General features: G+C 40.7%; 1 long non-coding RNA gene across 1 annotated transcript in view; it reads left to right on the forward strand.

Moving 5' to 3' along the window:
* Window positions 1-5227: 5227 nt before the first annotated feature.
* LOC125089964 (uncharacterized) overlaps window positions 5228-19493 on the forward strand; it is a 299071-nt gene continuing 284805 nt past the window's right edge. Inside the window, exons 1-2 of the long non-coding RNA XR_007124111.1 lie at window positions 5228-5806; window positions 6714-6716. This is a non-coding gene — a long non-coding RNA (uncharacterized LOC125089964). The remainder of the gene's footprint in view (window positions 5807-6713; window positions 6717-19493) is intronic.

The following is a 19493-nucleotide window of genomic DNA, read 5'->3' on the forward strand; positions in this document are numbered from 1 at the left end:
ACATAGTAGGAGCTCAATATTTGCTGAATGAATGAATGAAATAAAGGTGGTAAGAGTACGTATAAAAAGACAAAGGGCTTTGCTTGAGTAGAAGTTAAACTTATTCCAGTGATATTTACATTTCATAGCTATACACAAACATCTACTATTCTTAAAACGAGTGCAGAAAATGTAATTTGTTACTGTGATTCTGAAGCTCTCTATCCCCTAATTTCTATTTTCCCCATCAACACAATAGTATTTTAAACAGCATTTTTCACAATGATAATCTCTTAGGGATGCAACTATGCATTAAAATAGAAAAGACCAGATGTAATAAAGTGGCAAAGTGGAAAAGCTAGATTATAAGCACTACCGAAATTTGAGGAGGAAGGAATTTCCCTGGGGTTCAAGCAGCGAGGGAACTTTCTAGAAGAAGATGTGTCTTGAGCTTTTGTGAAGGATGGATAGGATCTAAGAAGGGGTGGGGTATTTGGAAACACAGAAGAGGGGTCTCTGTTCATACTCTTCAGGCTGGCCTCCAGGGCAACCCGACAGAATAAGCTTGACTGTGAAGCTCAGAAGAAGTAGGAGGAAATGTGGTTCAAGAGACCAACTTAATGTTTAAGCACCTGGGGCAGCATCCTATTCTAGCTCACTGTCTACCTCTTCTATTCCCAGAATCACATTCATTATAATTTTTGATTCAAAAGAATCTTGAGGTTACCTTCCCTGGTGGGCCAGCCATAGGATATAGTTGTGGTGATGATGATACTGGTAAGGGGTGGTGGTGGGGTGTGTGTGTGTGTGTGTGTGTGTGTGTGCGTGCGTTTGTGTGCATGTGTACATGCTTGTGGCATCATATTAGTGTTTATTTGCTTCTCTAATTCACTAAATTTGTTCCTTTTAGAAGCAATGATACAGATCTCTCTGTATTCATTAAGTAACAACTGAGCATCCATTGTGAGCTAGGGACTGGGAACACAGGATGAAAAAGACAGTTTTAGCTTTTAAGGAACTCACTGTCTAGTACACAAATAATTACCATTCAGTGGAATATATATGGTGTCAGAATTATATTTAAAGTACAACAGGAGGGTTGCCTGGGTGGCTCAGTTGATTAAGCATCCTACTCTTGATTTCAGCTCAGGTCATGATCTCAGTGTCCTGGGATCGAGCCCCGCATCAGGCTCTGTGCTCAGTGGGGAGTCCGCTTGAGGACCTTCTCCCTGTCACTCCCTTGCCACCCCCTCCCCACCCTGGCTCATGTGCGCTTTCTCTTTCTCTCTAAAATGGATATATCTTCAAAAAAAAGAAAAAAGAAAAAAATAAAGAAAACAGTAACAGACGTAGACAGTAATAAAAACTGGTGCAGGGTTTTTTCAGGGACAAGGTAAAATAATTTGACATGGCCATTTGGAACTCCTAGGACATAATAATTCAGTTGTTTTGAGTAAGTGATGCTGTCATTGCCAGTCCTGAGTTCAAGAAAAAGGAACAAATGAAGGATAAGAAGGTACACAGGTGATAGCTCAAGGGTTAAATCCAGCCGGGCGGGGGGAGGCCTATTTGGCCTATAGAGTTAAAAAAAAGACAGTAAAAAAGATTAGTTTTCATAATTCCAAAACAGTGAGAGTACACAAAGATTGGGATTAACAGTTTCTCTTGAGATGATGGAAGACCTGGCAATAGCTGGTCCTTGTTTTTTCATGGCAACGAGGGGACTGTGCTTTCTGGGTTGCCACAGTCCCCCTCCAGCCTCTCTCACACAATGGATCCTCTTTCCTGGTCCCTATGTGGATTTGAGTTTCATCTCTATTTAATGGGATGGTGGGGTTAAGGACAAATCAAAGGTATCTGTAGCACACAATACTGAGTAATAAAAATCTGTGCTTTAGGGTTATACCAAAGAATTATGTACCCAACAGAGGGAACACATGATGATACTTTAAAAACATTTAGAGGGAAAAACTGGACAGCCACATGCAGAAGAATGAAACTGGACCATTCTCTTACACTATACAGAAAGATAAACTCAAAATGGATGGAAGACCTAACTGTGAGACAGGAATCCATCAGAATCCTAGAGGAGAACATAAGCAGCAACTTCTTGCTAGACATGTCTCTCAAGGCAAGGGAATCAAGGACAAAAATAAACTATTGGGACTTCATCAAGATAAAAAGCTTCTGCACAGCAAAGGAAACAATCAATAAAACTAAAAGACAACCCACGAAATGGGAGAACTTATTTGCAAATGACATATCAGATAAATGGCAAGTATCCAAGATATAAAATTTTTTTTATCAAACTCAACACCTAAAACATAAATAATACAGTCAAGAAATGGGCAGAAGACATGAACAGACATTTCTCCAAAGAAGACATACAATGGCCAACAGACACATGAAAAAATGCTCAACGTCACTTGTCATCACTTGTAAATCAAAACCACAATGAGATACCACCTCACACCAGTCAGAATGGCTAAAATTAACAAGACAGGAAACAACAAATGTTGGCAAGGATGTGGAAAAAGAGGAAACCTCTGGTGGGAATGCAAGCTGGTACAGCCACTCTGGAAAAGTGTGAAGGTTCCTCAAGATATTAAAAATAGAGCCACCCTATGACCCAGCAGTTGCACTACTAGGTATTTACCCCAAAGATACAGATGTAGTGAAAAGAAGGGGCACCTGCACCCCAATGTTTATTGCAGCAATATCCACAATAGCCAAACTGTGGAAGGAGCCAAGATATCCTTCAACAGATAAAAGGATAAAGAAGATGTGGTTCATATCTACACAGGAATATTACTCAGCCATCAGAAAGGATGAATACTTACCATTCACATCCACATGGATGGAACTGGAGGGTATTATGCTAAGTGAAATAAGTCAAACAGAGAAAGATAATTATCATATGGTTTCACTCATATGTGGAATATAAGAAACAGTGCAGAAGATCATAAGGGTAGGGAGGGAAAACTGAATGGGAAGAAACCTGAGAGGGAGACAAATCATGAGTGACTCTTAACTCCAGGAAACAAACTGAGGGTTGCTGGAGGGGTGGTAGGTGGGGGGATGGGGTAACTGGGTGATGGGCATTAAGGAGGGCATGTGATATGATAAGCATTGAGTGTTATATGCAACTGACAAAATACTGAACACTACATCTGAAACTAATGATACACTATATGTTGGCTAACTGAATTTAAAAAAAAAAATTCAAGGGGTGCCTGGATGGCTTAGTTAAGTATCCAACTCTTGGTTTCAGCTCAGGTCATGACCTCAGGGTCGTGAGATTGAGCCCTTTGTCAGGCTTGTGCTCAGTGTGGAGTCTGCTTGAGATTCTTTCCCTCTTCCTGCCCCCCTCATCCCCTCCCTGTTCTCCCTCCCTCTCTCTCTCAAATAAGTAAATAGATAATCTTAAGAAAATAAAAATATTTTAAAAATGTGCTATGGAATTGTATGTTCATTGATTAATTCAGAAATAACCTTAAGAAATGGAATCATTAGCAGCATTTATGTCCTTAACATACTTCACTATTCCAAGATGACTCTGAGGATCAAAATAGGATAACAAATATAGAAGTGTTCTATACAAGGAATGTGGTTTACAAATACAAGAGAGGATATAAAGAACAAAACAAAAGATGCACTAAAACTTTCACAATGACAGAATAAATTTGAGTATGTGAAAGCCAGGGAAGAGAGTGGTGTCTGAGGAAGTTCTCTAAATTTTAACACATAAAATTTTTGTATTGGGTAGGCCAGGGAGGGCTTCCTCATAGTTCTTTCTGCATCACAGGATGGCCATTGTGGGCAAATATGCCCAGACACTTATCATAACTGCTTACAAATTTATTATGGACTTTCTGTTCATGAATTTAAGCCTTTCTTGAGCCTGTTAAATGGTTCAAGAAAATCACAGATGAAAAAAAAAGTTGGAGAGCTAGTAGGCTCAAGCAGTATAGTGAACCAAAGTAGATTACAAACAGCAGTGGATGTCTCTTTTCTTGGCATTTAATCCAGCAAGCAGAGATAGATTATAGTTAATATGTTGCTGAATATTTTCAGTTCCTCATCCAGAAATTTTGCTTATTAAATAGCAACTCTTTTCTCCTAACTGGTAAAAGTAGAATTCATACAAATATTTAACAGTGTGTTCTTACAACTGATAAGAATTTTCGTCTTTCCCTGGGGAAAAGGAACAGAAATGAAATGGCAGGGAGAGTAAGGGCAGGAGAAAAATTTCCTTCTCTGAGCACATTTTCCAGAAGTTCCATCTTTTTGTCAATTTGTATTATAAGCTAATATGATGACATCATGGCTGTTGAGACTAGGATAAAAAGATATTAGAGGGAACAGTTCAAAAGGAAAACCCTGAGGAGGTAAAACGGCCACATTTAATACACTTATTCTCTCATCATCCAACAGAAACCCTAACCAGCCCCCAGTCTCCTCCCAAGCACCCCTAGCTTAATCTGGCATGAGTGGGCAGGGGAAGCTGGTTTGGTTAGCTAGAATGAGAGTTCTTGGGAGTGGGTACATTTACCAAAAAATAGAAGGCAGGTGCCTCAGGACTGCGGTTCTCAAACGTGACTGTCCAACAGAATCACTGGGGGAACTTCGGGAAAAACACCCCCCCACCCCAATCAATTAGAGCAGGATCTCTGGGGGAGGGGTCCAAGCACTCTGATGTTTTTACAGCTCCTCAGGTGATGTCTGACATGCAGTCTATATGAGAACCACAGCCGCAGGGATGTCGGGCAGTTCCCGCAGCCTTTGCAGGGTCTTTCAGAGGTGTCCCATTAGCTGTGTGGTCAGCAACCCCCTTCTGCCAGGATAGTACAGCAGTAAACACAGTAAACACAGACCTTAGGTCACCTTCCCTCTTGCTCTCCTCCTACTCTCATCCCAGTCCTCCGCGGCCGCCTCCTCTCTCCACTCCGGCGAACATCTGCCATTTTGCCAGGCCAGGACTTTCACACGCTCCTTCCAGTAAGAGCCCCTGCTTCGGGCAACCTCCTTCTGTCCCCAGTCCACCGTTAGGAAGGTCGCGTGGTTGTGACTCTGCCCAGAGGCACCCTGTGACCCTGACCTGGCCAATCAGAATTCAAATTCCCACGGCTGGCGTGATTGCGGAAGGGGTGGGCACGTGACTGGGCCCCGGCCAATGAGGGTCAAGTTCTTCGACAGCCCAGGCGGAGGCATCGCGGGCTCTAGTCTGCGTCGGGGTGCTTCCCGCCAACCTGTCCCCGTGCAGAACGCAGCCTGAAACGGAGCCAGCCCCGGAAGTTCGGGTCCGCAGAGGGGAGGGAAGGCAAGTTGGAAGCATATTCAGTCCATGTTCATAGTTGGGTCCACCCGTGGACGTCCCAGCCAGGACAGCCTTCGTCTTCCTTTCTGGCTGAGATCGCCTGTGTTGGCCTTTCTGCCCCTTTCAGCTCAGGTCCTGGCTGACTAGCCTGCTGTCCTCTGGCTGGTGGAACTGGGGAGACGTCCAGAGGCCTCCTCCCCCGGAGGACCCTAAGGGGCACAGCCTGCCCCCACCCCCACCGTAAGATTAGAAAAGGATGCCGGCTCAGGGCTCACACGGCGACACGCATGGACAGTGGTGCCCCGACTCGGTTTCAGCCCCGTCGCTCCTCTTGGGGCTCTTGCGCCGGGAACAGCATGGACAGAGGCCTTGAGGAGAGCCTAGGCCTGGTGCACGTGCCTTGGACAGAAGCCTCTTGCTGGGGACCCTGCTAGGAGTGTCGCTGGTCCTCTGATTTCCTGTCCCGTGGATTCAATGACAACCAATTCAAGCTCACACCCCTCTCTCACGGTACGGTGTCACAAGGGGCAAGCTGAGAGTATGTAGTCTTTAGTCTTCCAGTTGGCCGTCAGCTTTGAATAAAAGTGTGTACTAGGGAAGGCTTTGGCAGCTGTCAAACATGTTATAGCTTAATATTTATTGAGGACTTACAGTGTATCAGATATCATATATATGAGACACATATATAGTAGACTATATATCTCAGACTCTAGGTATACTAATATGTAATATTAATTTTCTTCTCATAACAACCATAGGTTATTGGTGATATTGTGTTCATTTTCTGCATGGGAAAACCAAGGCACAGAGAGTTTAAGTAGTTGGCTCACAGTCACACAGCTACCAAATTGCAGACTTGAGATTCCAACCCCACATTCAGCAGAGTGCTTAATCCTGGCCTCAATAAGGGTCCTTGCTCAGTTTGGAGCAATGGTGATTTATGGCAGAAAAGAAGAAAACGTTGCGGGATCCAAGGTAGGTGCTTTTGGCAAAGTAGTCATTTTTTTCCCCCAGGGTATATGTATGCAGCCACCCTCCTTCCTCTTGAATGGAATGTTTGCTCTATTGAAAGTGGACATGGTTCGGGGCACCTGGGTGGCTCAGTGGGTTAAGCCGCTGCCTTCGGCTCAGGTCATGATCTCAGGGTCCTGGGATCGAGTCCCGCATCGGGCTCTCTGCTCAGCAGGGAGCCTGCTTCCCTTCCCCTCTCTCTGCCTGCCTCTCTGTCTACTTGTGATCTCTCTCTCTGTCAAATAAATAAAATAAAAATCTTTAAAAAAAAAAAAAGAAAGTGGACATGGTTCTATAAATATATATTTATTTGGAGAGGCTACTCCAGGGTTGAGGGGCAAAGGAACTGGGGAATCAAATGAGCGTGACCTTGTTCCAGGTCCAGATACAGAACCTGATCAGTGAGACCGTAAATGGTGTTTTGTTGACAGAAGGAAACATTTAGCAACATTTTTTTTTCTTTTTCATTTTAATATGCAAGTAACAGTTGATTCCCTGGGCATTTTTTATTTCTAACTCTCACTCTGAAATGCAACCTAATTAGCAACATTGACTGGAAAGTGGAGCTTTCCTCTCCCAGGGAATGGGGGGCCTGTAGAGAGCATTTCTTGTCTGTTTTCCTCACTTGCTGTACACTGATTTCGGTTTGCTCAACTTGTCCCTCCTTGCCCCAAATAGCCCAGTGGAACAAAGAGAATATAATCTTATTTCTTGCCACACCTTGCATTTTGCTCCTTTTTTTCCTTCTTGGGAAGGTTGAAAAACAAAACAAAGCATTTCAAGGTGGCTATTCTCCCCTGTGGTTGGAGGCCGGCCGTGAGATTTCAAAGAAACCTCCTTTGTTCAAGATTTAAGAAAATAATCACTGCACAGCAAACATTGATATGACTTTTAATGGCCATTTACCTGATTAATATCCTTTCATGTTACAAGGCAGCATGAGACACAGTGCTTTAATGAAAGCCAACAACAAAGCGTGGACCAGGTGTGTTACTAAGAAACAATCTCTTGTGTGATTTAATTAGTCAAAGCATTGCATGGAGCAATTATAAGCAACCTTGCAGAAGTGGCAGCAGTATGGAGCCCTCTGTTATAAATTGGTCTTTTAAAGAAAGACATAATGATTTAATAACTGTGCATCTCTAGTGAAAGAAGAAACCCCTCTTTAATTGGGAGCAGGAGGGAAAAAATAATGCACTAATCACAATTTTTAGATCTTCCCCCACTTCCCCTCATCTCTAATTGGGTACAAAAAAAAAAAAAAAAAAACTTCCAACAATCTATAGGAGGACTTGAATGTGATTATTTCTGTTATTCTGTTATTTTTTTCCCCTGTTCTGTGAGCTACTCAGTACCATCTTTGAGATTGGCACTCTGATTTGTGTGACATCTTTGGAGAAAGCCTGGAAAAACTTGAGCTGGTCAGGCTGAATGTAGGACATCCTGTAATTTTAAGAGTTGCTGTTATTGTATTGTTACATATAAAAGAAACGGGAGTTGTGATGGTTTGATGGGGCCTTTTTTTTTTTTTCTAATCCTCATGCCTTGGTTTAATGATGTGTCAACCTGTCACAGAAAGATTGACTGGCATAATGCTTATTACTTAAGATAAAGATAGATTTCTTGTGTGATATAGGAGCTTTACAATAGATAGGGTCTTATCAGGGAAGGTCTGCCTAACCCAGGTAGGATTTGTGACTGACTTCTACATTTCACTTCTCTATACTTCTACTTAAATTAAGGAGACAAGCATTCAGTGCAGAGAGACGGAAATACCGATTTGAGAACCCGAACTGAAACTTCCCTTTCCCATTTGGCTCCTGTACATTTCCTCAGTTACGGGTCCGGAGTGAACGTGTTCCCACTGAGTATCTGAAAATTTCCTTGAGCATGGGAAGTTGAACATCACACGCTGCGGGAGAGTCCTTTATCTTTGGGTCACTGGGCAGTGTTGGGGTGGAGTTGCTTTGGGGCTTTTACTCTGTACAGATCTCATCTGTGAGGTTGCATGTAGGACTCAGAACCTGATACTAAAGGCCAGCGATGAGCTAGCAAGCAGTGAAGCATTGGCCACACTAGTTGTCATCCTCCCAAGTTTGTGAACTGTGGCCTGCCATGGGCCTCCTATTGTAAAGGATGTTTTATTGGAACATGGCCATGCCGGTTCACTGTATTGCACCACAATGGTGGATTTCCATGGAGACCATGTAGCCTGCAAAGCCAAAAATACTCACTATCTGGCCCTCTGTGAGAAAGTGTGCTGACCCCAGCCAGGTGTCGGAGTTGAGTTCTGCTGAGCAGTCCTTGCCTTTGTAGCCCTTTAGGTGGGAATGACCCTCGAGGGATTCCCCTGCCCTATTTCTCAGTATCCAAGTGTCTCAGGCTGACAGGGAGGATTGGATCTGGGATTCGAACAACAGGGAGTTAGTCCACCTCTGTGTCCTGCGAGGCCATTCCCAGGCTGGTGTGAGGGGTTCCCCCGTGCATTTTGAGTCCACCTGAATGTGTTGAGAAAATATCCTGTAGCTGTTGGAAAATATGTGTTATGGATCAGTGGATCCTAGTCTGTGGACAACATGACCAATATTCACCAAGATCTTTTTGTGGTCAAAATACATGAATGTTGTACATAGAATTGTTTTGTATGTATACATTTTTAATTTCAAGAGAAATACATGAATTCTTTTGCTAAAAATATTTGAACAATAAAGATAAGGCTAATGACTAGGGGTGATATTCCCAATACTTAACAACAGTTGGGTGTGGGCGCTGGCCAGTCAGGTTGATGCCAGTCAGAAGCCGGGATTCCCGCCTGAGAGTCCATCCCAGTACAGTGTGCATTCAGCTGATGACCCTTGTGACCACCCACCCCTGACTCTCATCCATTTTCTTCCCTTTCTCATTGTTCTTGGTTTGGCATGTGACTTTCCAGAGACTGTTACATACTTTTATGTAGGCACTCAGTGAATATGGACTATTTGGGGGACAGTTTATATATGAATGGTATCGAAGTATAAACAGTTATTGCCAAACACCTCTTTTTAGTGATCTTTTAATGCTAACACAGATAGATCTACTTCGTTCCTTTTAGCTGCTGTGTGATACAGTGTCGTATGGGTGTTTTTAATCTATAAAAACAATTTTTCCAAATGAATGCAGGTGTTATTGATAAAGCACTAGTTCATTTAAAATGTTACTAAATTTGCTATCTAAGCATCTGGAAGCAAAAACATAGCAGCTATCATGAGGATCTGAGAAATATTTCCTATGAAAAACAAATACAGAAAGTAAAACCAAATAAAAATTGTGGGTATTCATATATTTGCCTGCTTGGGCCAAAGAAAAAAGTCTTCAGAAGGACCCAAAAACCAAACCTGGAAACTGGTAAACTCATTGTCTTTAAGTTATGAATAGTTGATGAATAGGCAATAATTATTTAGTGGATTTAGAATTTTGAGTCGTGCATGTTATTTGTTTATATGAATAAAATAAAATGGAGCAGAAGGTTGTGTCTCAGTGGTTGACATAGTGATCTCCCGGTCAGGCTTGTGACCTCTAACAATTATCCTCGTATCAGACCAAATAATTGAGTACTTAAATTACTATCAACAACCTCTAGGGAGGTCTGGGGCTGGATTGAAAATCTTTTCTTGAAAAAAACTAAACATGTAACATAGAACCACTAAATTAAAATCATTTCATTGAAACTTAAACAAATAATCCCCAGGGGACTCGGGAGGGCAAACACCAGCTGCTACTCCTTGGGGCCCTCCCCTTCCCAGCCTGTGTTTGACCTGTGAGGCCCTGGGGTCATCTGTTCAGATCCACTTCCCCAAACCCTTCCGGCCTGTGAGTGGCAGGGGAGAGAGGAGCAGCTGTTCCTGAGAGACAGTGGGTCCAGATGACAAGGTTGGGCCCTGGGGCCTCAACTCCCCACCCCCTTCCCAGACAGAGGGTTAAGGAAGAAGGAACCTTTGTCTCTTTTGCTACCTCTAGGGCCCCACAAAACTTCATATCTAGGATGAGTGATTTTTTTTTTAATGTCTTCTCATCATAGGGGATATGCTTATACCAGCAGCTAGATTCTTTTTATTATCCTGTATAATAACAACAAATATTTATTGAACACTTACTATGTGCCAGGCATTTTGCCAAGAGATGGATTATTCACTTATCATTGAGATACATGTTGGTATTATACCCATTTTTCAGATCAGGAAGCTCAAGGTGGTGAAAAAAATAATCATCCAGCTCTTGGGGGTTGCGTTAGGATCTGGACTCCAGAGCTAGTGCTTCGAACCACCTTATAATCATGCTTTTCTTTGTGTCCCAAAGGCCGACTCTCATGTTTAGATGTGAGAATCAGTACTCCAATAAGGGATCAGATGCCCCAGAAATCCTATGTTGGGAGCTTTCAGATGTAATTCTTAGCCTCTAAAATGATTTGCTTAAGTCTAGTAGTAGCCATCAGGACCGAGAAATGTATTCAGGATGTTCTTTACAGAGGGAGCTGAGAGAAGTATAGAAGTATAATAATATCCAGTATGTACTGAGCACTTACACAGTACAAGGTCCTGTTCTAAGATCCCCGCTTATCACGTTTACTCACAGTAATCCCATGGGAAGAGATTTATTATTGCCCCCATTTTACAGAGAAGGAAAGTGAGGCCTATATTCAGTCCCCAAAGTACTAAATGATGGAGCTTGGATTCAAACCCAAGTCTCTTATATATATATATATCATATATTGTATCATAGGGTATATTATATCAACATGATTTATAACTGGTGATAACAGTGTTGGCCACGTGGTCAAGGCAGTGTCTGCCACCTTTCTCCACTACACAGTAACTGTCTTTCCCTCTCCATGCTCTATTCTTTGCCAGCAAGTCACTAAATTCAATTCGCATCCAAAGGGAGGGGAATTAAAGCTTTACCTTCTCGGTGGGGAATATTTCTTCCTGTTCATCATTTACTTGTTTATTCAAGGATTTATTTATATCTGTATGGATTCACGAAATCTTATTTTATACTTTCTTTATAATCTAATATTACATTATGTGTTTTGTTGCTCAAATTGCTCCAAGTTGGGCCATTGAGAGATCTTTCAGGTTGGCTCTTGTGTCCTTTTGACATGCCCTCATCCTTTATTTTTATTTTATTTTATTTTTTTAGTACTTTCTTACTGTCTGGCATGATAAGATGATCAAGCTCATCTTGTATTTTCTGTGCTCCATCCCTGAATCAAATATTTCTCTGATGAGTCCAGATTCTTTCTAACAGAGAGTGGTATTTAGAAACCAAGATATGGACACTGGGTGTGCTCAGTGTTCACTGGTGTGTCCCTTCTTCTAGGCCCTCAGTGGACAGAACTGGGAAATATATGCATGTACACTAACCAATGTAGACACTTGTATCTATAATTATTTCTCTAGCTACTTATATATAAATTAAATGTAGATGATCTTATTCTTGTCTCTGACTCTAATTCAGCACCACAGATTTATTTCCAGTTTTCTAATTTTTAATTCTAGTTTGCTTATTTGCACATTTCTTTCTCTGGCAGTGAGAAATCTGGATCCCATTATCTACCATTTATTTACATATTTTGTTCAACTCTAGCTCCAGATGGTCTCCCTGAAGCCTATCTAGATCACATGGCCCGTCTCATGTGGGCACTTGCTGTTCATCCCCACTGACAGCTGCAATGTGGGAATGTGAGCTCAGTGTTCAGGATGAGAGTGTTTGGTATTAAGGTTCAGGTTGATCCCTGAAGGTGGAAGCTGTCTGAGACCACATCTTGGAGCAGGTGTCCTCAGGTTGAATCTCCAAGGAAAGGCAGAAGAGAGTGGGAATCAAATTTTAGGTGGACGTCATATAGACAAGAGTGGCAGAAGAGGTTTACAAACTCGGATCTATCTTACTCCCGATCCCACCATTTTACCCTCCACATTAGTGTGGTGCTGGCCCCATGGGATCTCTTTTCTCTGCTTAAGGGAGGCAAGAAGGCAACCTAACCCTGACTGTATTTAACAAGGTTTTGAAGACCTCAAGAGCAGTTGTGCACTCTAATACCCTAGTGCCTGGCCAGTTAAATTGATGAGTGAGCCAGGTAAAGGGCAATAGGGAATGGAGTGGACTGTAGGGAACTGGAGAGCGTGTGGCCCATCTCAAGTGGGCAGCTGCTGTTCATCTCTGCTGATGGCTGTCAGGTGGGAATGTGAATTCACGTGCCATCATTCCAATTTACAATGGAAATTGTAAATCCTGTTTTTTTGTTTCTTAATATTCTGATATTTTAAAAACAGGACAAGCGTGGCATCCAGGGCCATCATGTGCATACAATTGGGTAAATTGTGCTTTAGCTGAGGGTCCTAAAACAGGTCTAATCACATGTAGGAAGGCCTTTTTCTAATTCATATTCATACACAGGTGCATGTAGGGCTGCAGAAACCCTGATTAGGTTACATCCAGCCCGCAGGCCTCCAATTGGAAGCCTCTGGTTTGGGAGAAGGTTGCTTTCTCTGTTCCCAGCAAGACTTTCTCTAAGCTAGTGTGAATAGCTTACAAAGCACACCTGGTTCCGTGCAGTCAGCCCTCTCACCTGTGTGTGAAGCCCCAGTTCCCCTGTGGCTGGTATCCAGGCCCACAGAGTAAGGGAGATGTTGGTAGGCATTTTAAATTCTGGCTGCTGGGCGCTTCTAAACAGGTGCTATTTACCTGGTGCCTGTTTTCACTAACTACAGCATTACCTGATCTCATAGGCAGCCATTCAAAATATAATAGCATGATTCCTGTCCACCCGAAGGATGGAATAAAAACAAAAGCAGGGTGCAGTTACACATTATGAACACTCAGTACACTGCATGCATTAACACTAGTAATTTGGAAGGGAGCACGTGTCTACGCTATCATTAGAGGCTCTGATATATTTCTCTAGTAGTTTCACATAGCAGTTATTTCCTGAACCACTCTTCACTTGGTTCTCTGTTTTTCCTTCCTTCTCTTGGACTGGATAGCTTCTAAGGCAACAAAGGAGGTAGAAAGATATTTTGGGTTTCCCTTCCAGAACAACAGGCTTCCTTCCATTTTCCCTGCCGGGCTTCTGAGAAATACAGTGAAACCAAGGTTTTGGGGTGAGCAGTGGACTCGGAAGTATGCTCTGCCCTATGGGAAAGAGGAAGGAGTTCACCGGCCTGAAGGGTAGGATGATGGTTGCAGATCTGTTTCACCGCCTTGTGGGGCCCAAGACTCCACTAGAGGCAGCAAGCATCCCCTGGCTTTTGCCAGCTGGTCGTGACAGACCAAACACAGCACGCACTGAGTAGAGTCGGGGCCAATGGCTTAGATATAATTCAGGCATCCCAAGGACGCACAAGCCATAGTCTACTGTATCCACAGAGCGCGCGGAGAAGAAGTGTGAGGAGGTAAGGCTTCTGTTTTAACGAAATCTTTTCTAGTACATTATTGAGAAGGCTTTCTTCTTTTCTTTCTTTTTGTCTTCCCCCTTCCCTTCTCTTTTTGTTTTTGTTTCTCTTAATCTTCTGCTGCTGCCATTAGGTTCTGCCTTTGCTCCCAACATTACTCTTCACACTTACCCCCATGGGAGTTACTTTGAGTTACAATGTGCCTCAAGGGGGCCAATCTCCAAAAAGAAGAGAACAAGGAAAAAGAAAAACCTATTAGAAACCTAATGAGGCTCTTTAGTTTCTGTCACCCCCTCCCCACTTCCTGGCCTTGTACATAATCAGGAGGAGAGAGAAGGCACTTGTGTACGTTGCTGTCAGGGCTGCTCGGTGGCATGGGGGTGGGGGACATTATGGGATTAGTGCTTACAGTCAGTGGCTGGAGTTCACTGGCCATTCAGTAATGCAGCGGTTCTCTACTTTATCTGGGTATTTGAAGCTCTCTAAAGATTTTTGACTCATAGTGGTCTAGGCCTCTGTAGTTTCTTAAATCTTCAAAGGAAATTTTGACAAATTGCCAAAGAAGGAAATGTTTTTTTGTTAGATGGAGTGATAATTGAATTAAGGAAGGAATAAAAATGCAACTAGGCCAAGAAGCAGTTGTATTAAAGTTGAGACAAGAATTCCTTAACATCACAATGTGAGCCTGATTTTTTTATTAACATATAATGTATTATTAGCCCCGGGGTACAGGTTTGTGAATCATCAGGCTTAAACATTTCACAGCACTCACCATAGCACATATTCTCCCCAATGTCCATAACCCAGCCACCTTATCCCAACCCCCACTACCCCCCCCAGCAACCCTCAGTTTGTTTTGTGAGATTAAGAGTCTCTTATGGTTTGTCTCCCTTCTGATCCCACCTTCATTTTTTTCCTTCCCTACCCCCACAACCCACCTCCCTGCCTCTCAAATTCCTCATATCAGGGAGATCATATAATAATTGTCTTTCTCTGACTGACTTATTTCACTCAGCATAATACCCTCTAGTTCCATCCATGTTGTTGCAAATGGCAAGAGTTCATTTCTTCTGATGGCTGCGTAGTATTCCATTGTGTGTGTATATATATGTATGTGTGTGTGTATATATATATACACACACACCCCACATCTTCTTTATCCATTCATCTGTTAATGGACATCTAGGTTCTTTTCATAGTTTTGCTATTGTGGACATTGCTGCTATAAATATTTGAGTGCACGTGCCCCTTCGGAACATTACATTTGTATCTTTAGGGTAAATACCCAGTAGTGTGATTACTGGGTTGTAGGGTATGTGAGCCTGAATTTAAAGAATTTCCCCTCCACTGGCATGTTATCAGTTTTGGCTGTGCTACAGCCCATGACGTTCTAGGCTTAATAAAGGATTAATAAGGTGGATTGGAAATGGGTGTATGTTGCACCACTCATTTACCCATTTAATTAATATGTATTGTGATTCCCTTGAGTGGCCATAGAAAGCACACACACCAGATTATAAATCCGTTGAGAGGAAGAAATAGAATCCTAAAAAGTACTCTATGAGTAGAAGAGAAGGCAGGAAAAGAGGATCAAGAATCAGAGAACAGAAGAAGAAAAATAGAAAAAAAAAATAACAAAATGATAGATTTCAGTCCAGTCTTTACCAATAAGTATATCATATTCAAATGGACATAAATACTCTGGTTATGAAGCTAAGATGATCAGGATGGCTAAAAAACTGAATGCTGTCTGCTGTTGATGGACCTTGAATATGAACATGCAGGTAAATGGGAAGTCAAAAGAGGAAGAAGATGTACCATGCTGACACTTCTCCTAGAAAATTTGTATTCCTCTGCTAAACAGACAGAAGACCTCAAACCAGACAGAAGAGAGTGATATTCCGTAATCATAGAGCTAACTCATCAAAAAGACATAATCCTAAATATATGTGCATCTAATAGTGAATCAACTTACATGCAACAAAAATGGACAAAACTAAAGGAAGAAATAGATCAGTCCACAGAGTGGGAGACCTTGACATTCCTTTCTCCAAAACTGATAGAAAAGGAGACAGAAAATCCAAAAGGGTGTAGATGATTTGAACAACACTGTCAACCAACCTAACTTAATAGACATTATATAAGCCTTATAATCAACTAGATGCAGAATATGTATTTTTACCAAGGACACATTAAAGATGAACAAAATGAGACCAGATTCTGGACTATAAAACAAACCCCCAGAATTTTAAAGATTGAAATAATACGAAATATGTTCTCTGACCAAGGGAAAATTAAATTAGAAATAAATAATAAAAATGTATCTATAAATTCCCCCAGTATTTGGAAATTAAACAACGCATGGTTCAAAGAATAAGGGAAACTAGAAAATATTTAGAGATAAATGATAGTTAAAACACAAGCATCAAATTTTATCAGATATAACTAAAGTGATGTTAAGAGAGAAAATCACATCTTTAAATGTTTATTATTAGCAAAGAAGAAAGAGCCAAAATAAATTACCTGAAGAAATTGGGAAAAATACAGTCAAAGTAAGTAAAAAGAAGGAAATAATAAATTTAAGAATGGAAAACAGTAGGGGCACCTGGGTGGCTCATTCAGTTAAGTGTCCAGTTCTTGATTTTGGCTTAGGTCATGATCTCAGGGTCATGAGATCAAGCCCTGCCTCAGGCTCTGTACTGGTCGTGGAGCCTTCTTAAGATTCTCTTCCTCTGCTCTCCCTGCCCCCACTGCCCACATGTGCGTGCACTCTCTCTCTAACAAATAAAAGGAATGGAAAACAGTAGATAAATATCAAGTCCAAAAGTTAATTATCATTTAACAAATACTAGTAACACTGATAAAATACTAACACGGATCAAGAGGAGAGAACACACAGAACAAACATTAAGGATAAAAGAGGTTATTATGTAGATCCTTTATGCCACCAAATTTTACAACTTTCATAAAAATACAGCTTATCAAAACTGATTAAAAGAGATAGATGACCTGAATAGCTCTAAATATTCATTAAAAATTAAACTCATAATTAAAATCCTTTCCACAAAGAAACTTCTGTCTCCAAAAACTTCAGTGGTGAATTCTATTAAATGTTTAAGGAAGAAATAACTTGAATCTTACACAAACTCATTAAAAAAAAAAAGATGAGGAGGAACTTTCTAATTCATTTTATAAAGCCAGTATAACAAAACCTGAGAAGTGTTTTGCAAGAGAAGAAAACTGCAGGTTTTCACTCATTAAATAGACCAAAAAATCCTTAATGTATTATTATCAATTAGTATACAATACATAAAAATATAATACATCATGACTAAGTAGGTTTAATTCCAGGAATGTAAGGTTGAAGTAACATTCGAAAACCAATATAATTCACCACATGACAGAGTAAAAGAGAAAAATCATATGATAGTCTCAAGGGGTACAGAAAAAGCATTCAGGCAAAATCCAGCACACATTTATGATGACAAAAGAGGAAGAGGAACTGCTGAGAAAATTAGGAATAGAAAAGAATATCTTCAATTTAATAAAGGGCATCTCTGAAAAAGACGTCACCATTCTTAATGGTAAAATATTGAGAACATTAACATCATTTGTTAACATCACTATTAGTGGTGAAATATTGAGAACATTCATTCTAAAATTGAGAACAGGCAAATATTTCTACTCTAACCCATTTCTCCTCAACATTTCAGTGGAGTTCCAAGCAATGAAACATTGATAATGATGAAGTAAAACTAGTCACAATGTCATGACTGCATATATAAAGGAATCCTAAAATATTAATAGATCTGATATGTGAATTCAGTGAGATCTTAGGATAAAAAGCCAATGTACAACAACCAATTTTACATCTGTATATTAGCAACAATCCAAAAATAGAATTTTAAAAATACCACTCATAATAGCATAAACCAGCAATTGTCTAGAAATAAATTTAACAAAAGTTATAAGACCCCTGTACTGAAATCCATAAAATACTTTTGAGAAAAAAGCAAAGACCTAACTGAATATGGTTTTACTATGCTCATGGAGTTGAAAGAAAGTCCAGAAATAGGTCCACATGTGTATAGCCCATTGATTTTTCAAGAAAACACCAATGCAATTCGATGGGAAGAGGAAACTCTTCTCAACAAATGATGCTAGGTGACTGGATATCTGTATGAAAAAAATAAAATGAACTGCAAGTCATACCTCACACCATACACAAAATTAACTGGAAGTAGATTACAGCTCAAAATGTGAAAGTTGAAACTATGAATCTCTTAGATGGAAAAATAGGCAAATAGCTTTGTGACCTGGGCATAGGCAAAGATATTTTAGATCCAAAGCAAAATGCAAAGTTGTAAAAGAAAAAGATACTAACTTCACTGCATTAAAAGTATTTTCTGTTCCTTAATAGTCATAGTTATAGAAATGAAAAGGCAAACCCAAGAATGGGGAAAATGTTCACAATATTTTCCATAAAGTACTCCACACACAACCATAAGAAATTTTTATTAGTTCACAACCCTCTTGGGAGCTTCCTGAATGTAATCTGAAACTGGCCCTTTTGTACTCAAGAAGGCAGAGAGATAGAAGAAAGAGGCCACTCCAGGTTGATAAATGGCAGTTTTAATAAGTAAAGGGAACTTACATATGAGGTTTGTCTTGGGTGGCACCAAGATGAATAAATCCCCGTACTGGCGCACCAAGTCTTCAGATTTCATAAAGAGGCCTTGCCTGGATCTAGTCATGCGTACCAGGCAGATGTTTTCAACACAACATCATCATCTCAAAGGCTTGTCCTTGGAGCATCCTCTGGGAACAGGAAAGGCAAATGGAACCCACATTCCACCTACATGGACAGGGTAGGGGGTAAGGAGCCTCTGAGTGCTTGAGATGACAGGTCAATTTGCGATCATGTCTTTGATGACATTCCCTATCACTTGTATCCAGAATATGTAAAGAACTCTTACAAATAAATAACAAAAGAGAAGCAACCCACTACAAAATGGTCAAAGGACTTAGGACAATTCACAAAAGAGGATATATGAAAGACCACTAAGTACAAGAAAAGAGGCTCAACATTATAAGGCTTCTGGGAAATGCAAATTAAAACCATAATAACAAACTATGATTGATTCACTAAAATCTATAACATTTAGAAGGATTAACAATTATCTAATGCTGTAAAGGGTGCAGAGCAACTGGACTGCTCATGTGGTGTTACTGGAGGTGTAAAATTGTATAACTACTTTGAAAATTGGCAGTGTCTCATAACATTAACATGCACCTACCCTATGACCCAGCAATTCAATTTCCACCTAGTTACCCAAGAAAAATGGAAGCACATTTCTACAAAATGACTTGTGTAAAAATGTTCGTTGCAGTTTTATTCATAACAGTAAAAAATCCAAAACATGTTTAAATTTTCTTGTTGCCCATTAACAAGGAAATGGATAAATAAATTGTGGTAAATTCATGCAGTGGCATAGTGTGCAGCAAAAATGGAACAGATTACTCATTTATACAACATATGGGTAAATCTCAAAAACATGATGAGTGAATCAATCAAGATACAAAAGAGTTCATACTGTGTGTTTTCATTTATATAAAGCTAAAGGACAGACGGAACTCATCTATGAGGTTAGAAATCAAAATAGTGGTTGTCTCTAGTGGGAAGAGGGGTGAAACTAGAAAGGAACATGAGGATGATGGTAATGCTCTCTACCTTGATTGAGGTATTACTTAAATTGGTG

The sequence above is a fragment of the Lutra lutra genome, chromosome 17 (assembly GCF_902655055.1).
Source record: "Lutra lutra chromosome 17, mLutLut1.2, whole genome shotgun sequence".
Classification (NCBI taxonomy): Eukaryota; Metazoa; Chordata; class Mammalia; order Carnivora; family Mustelidae; genus Lutra; species Lutra lutra.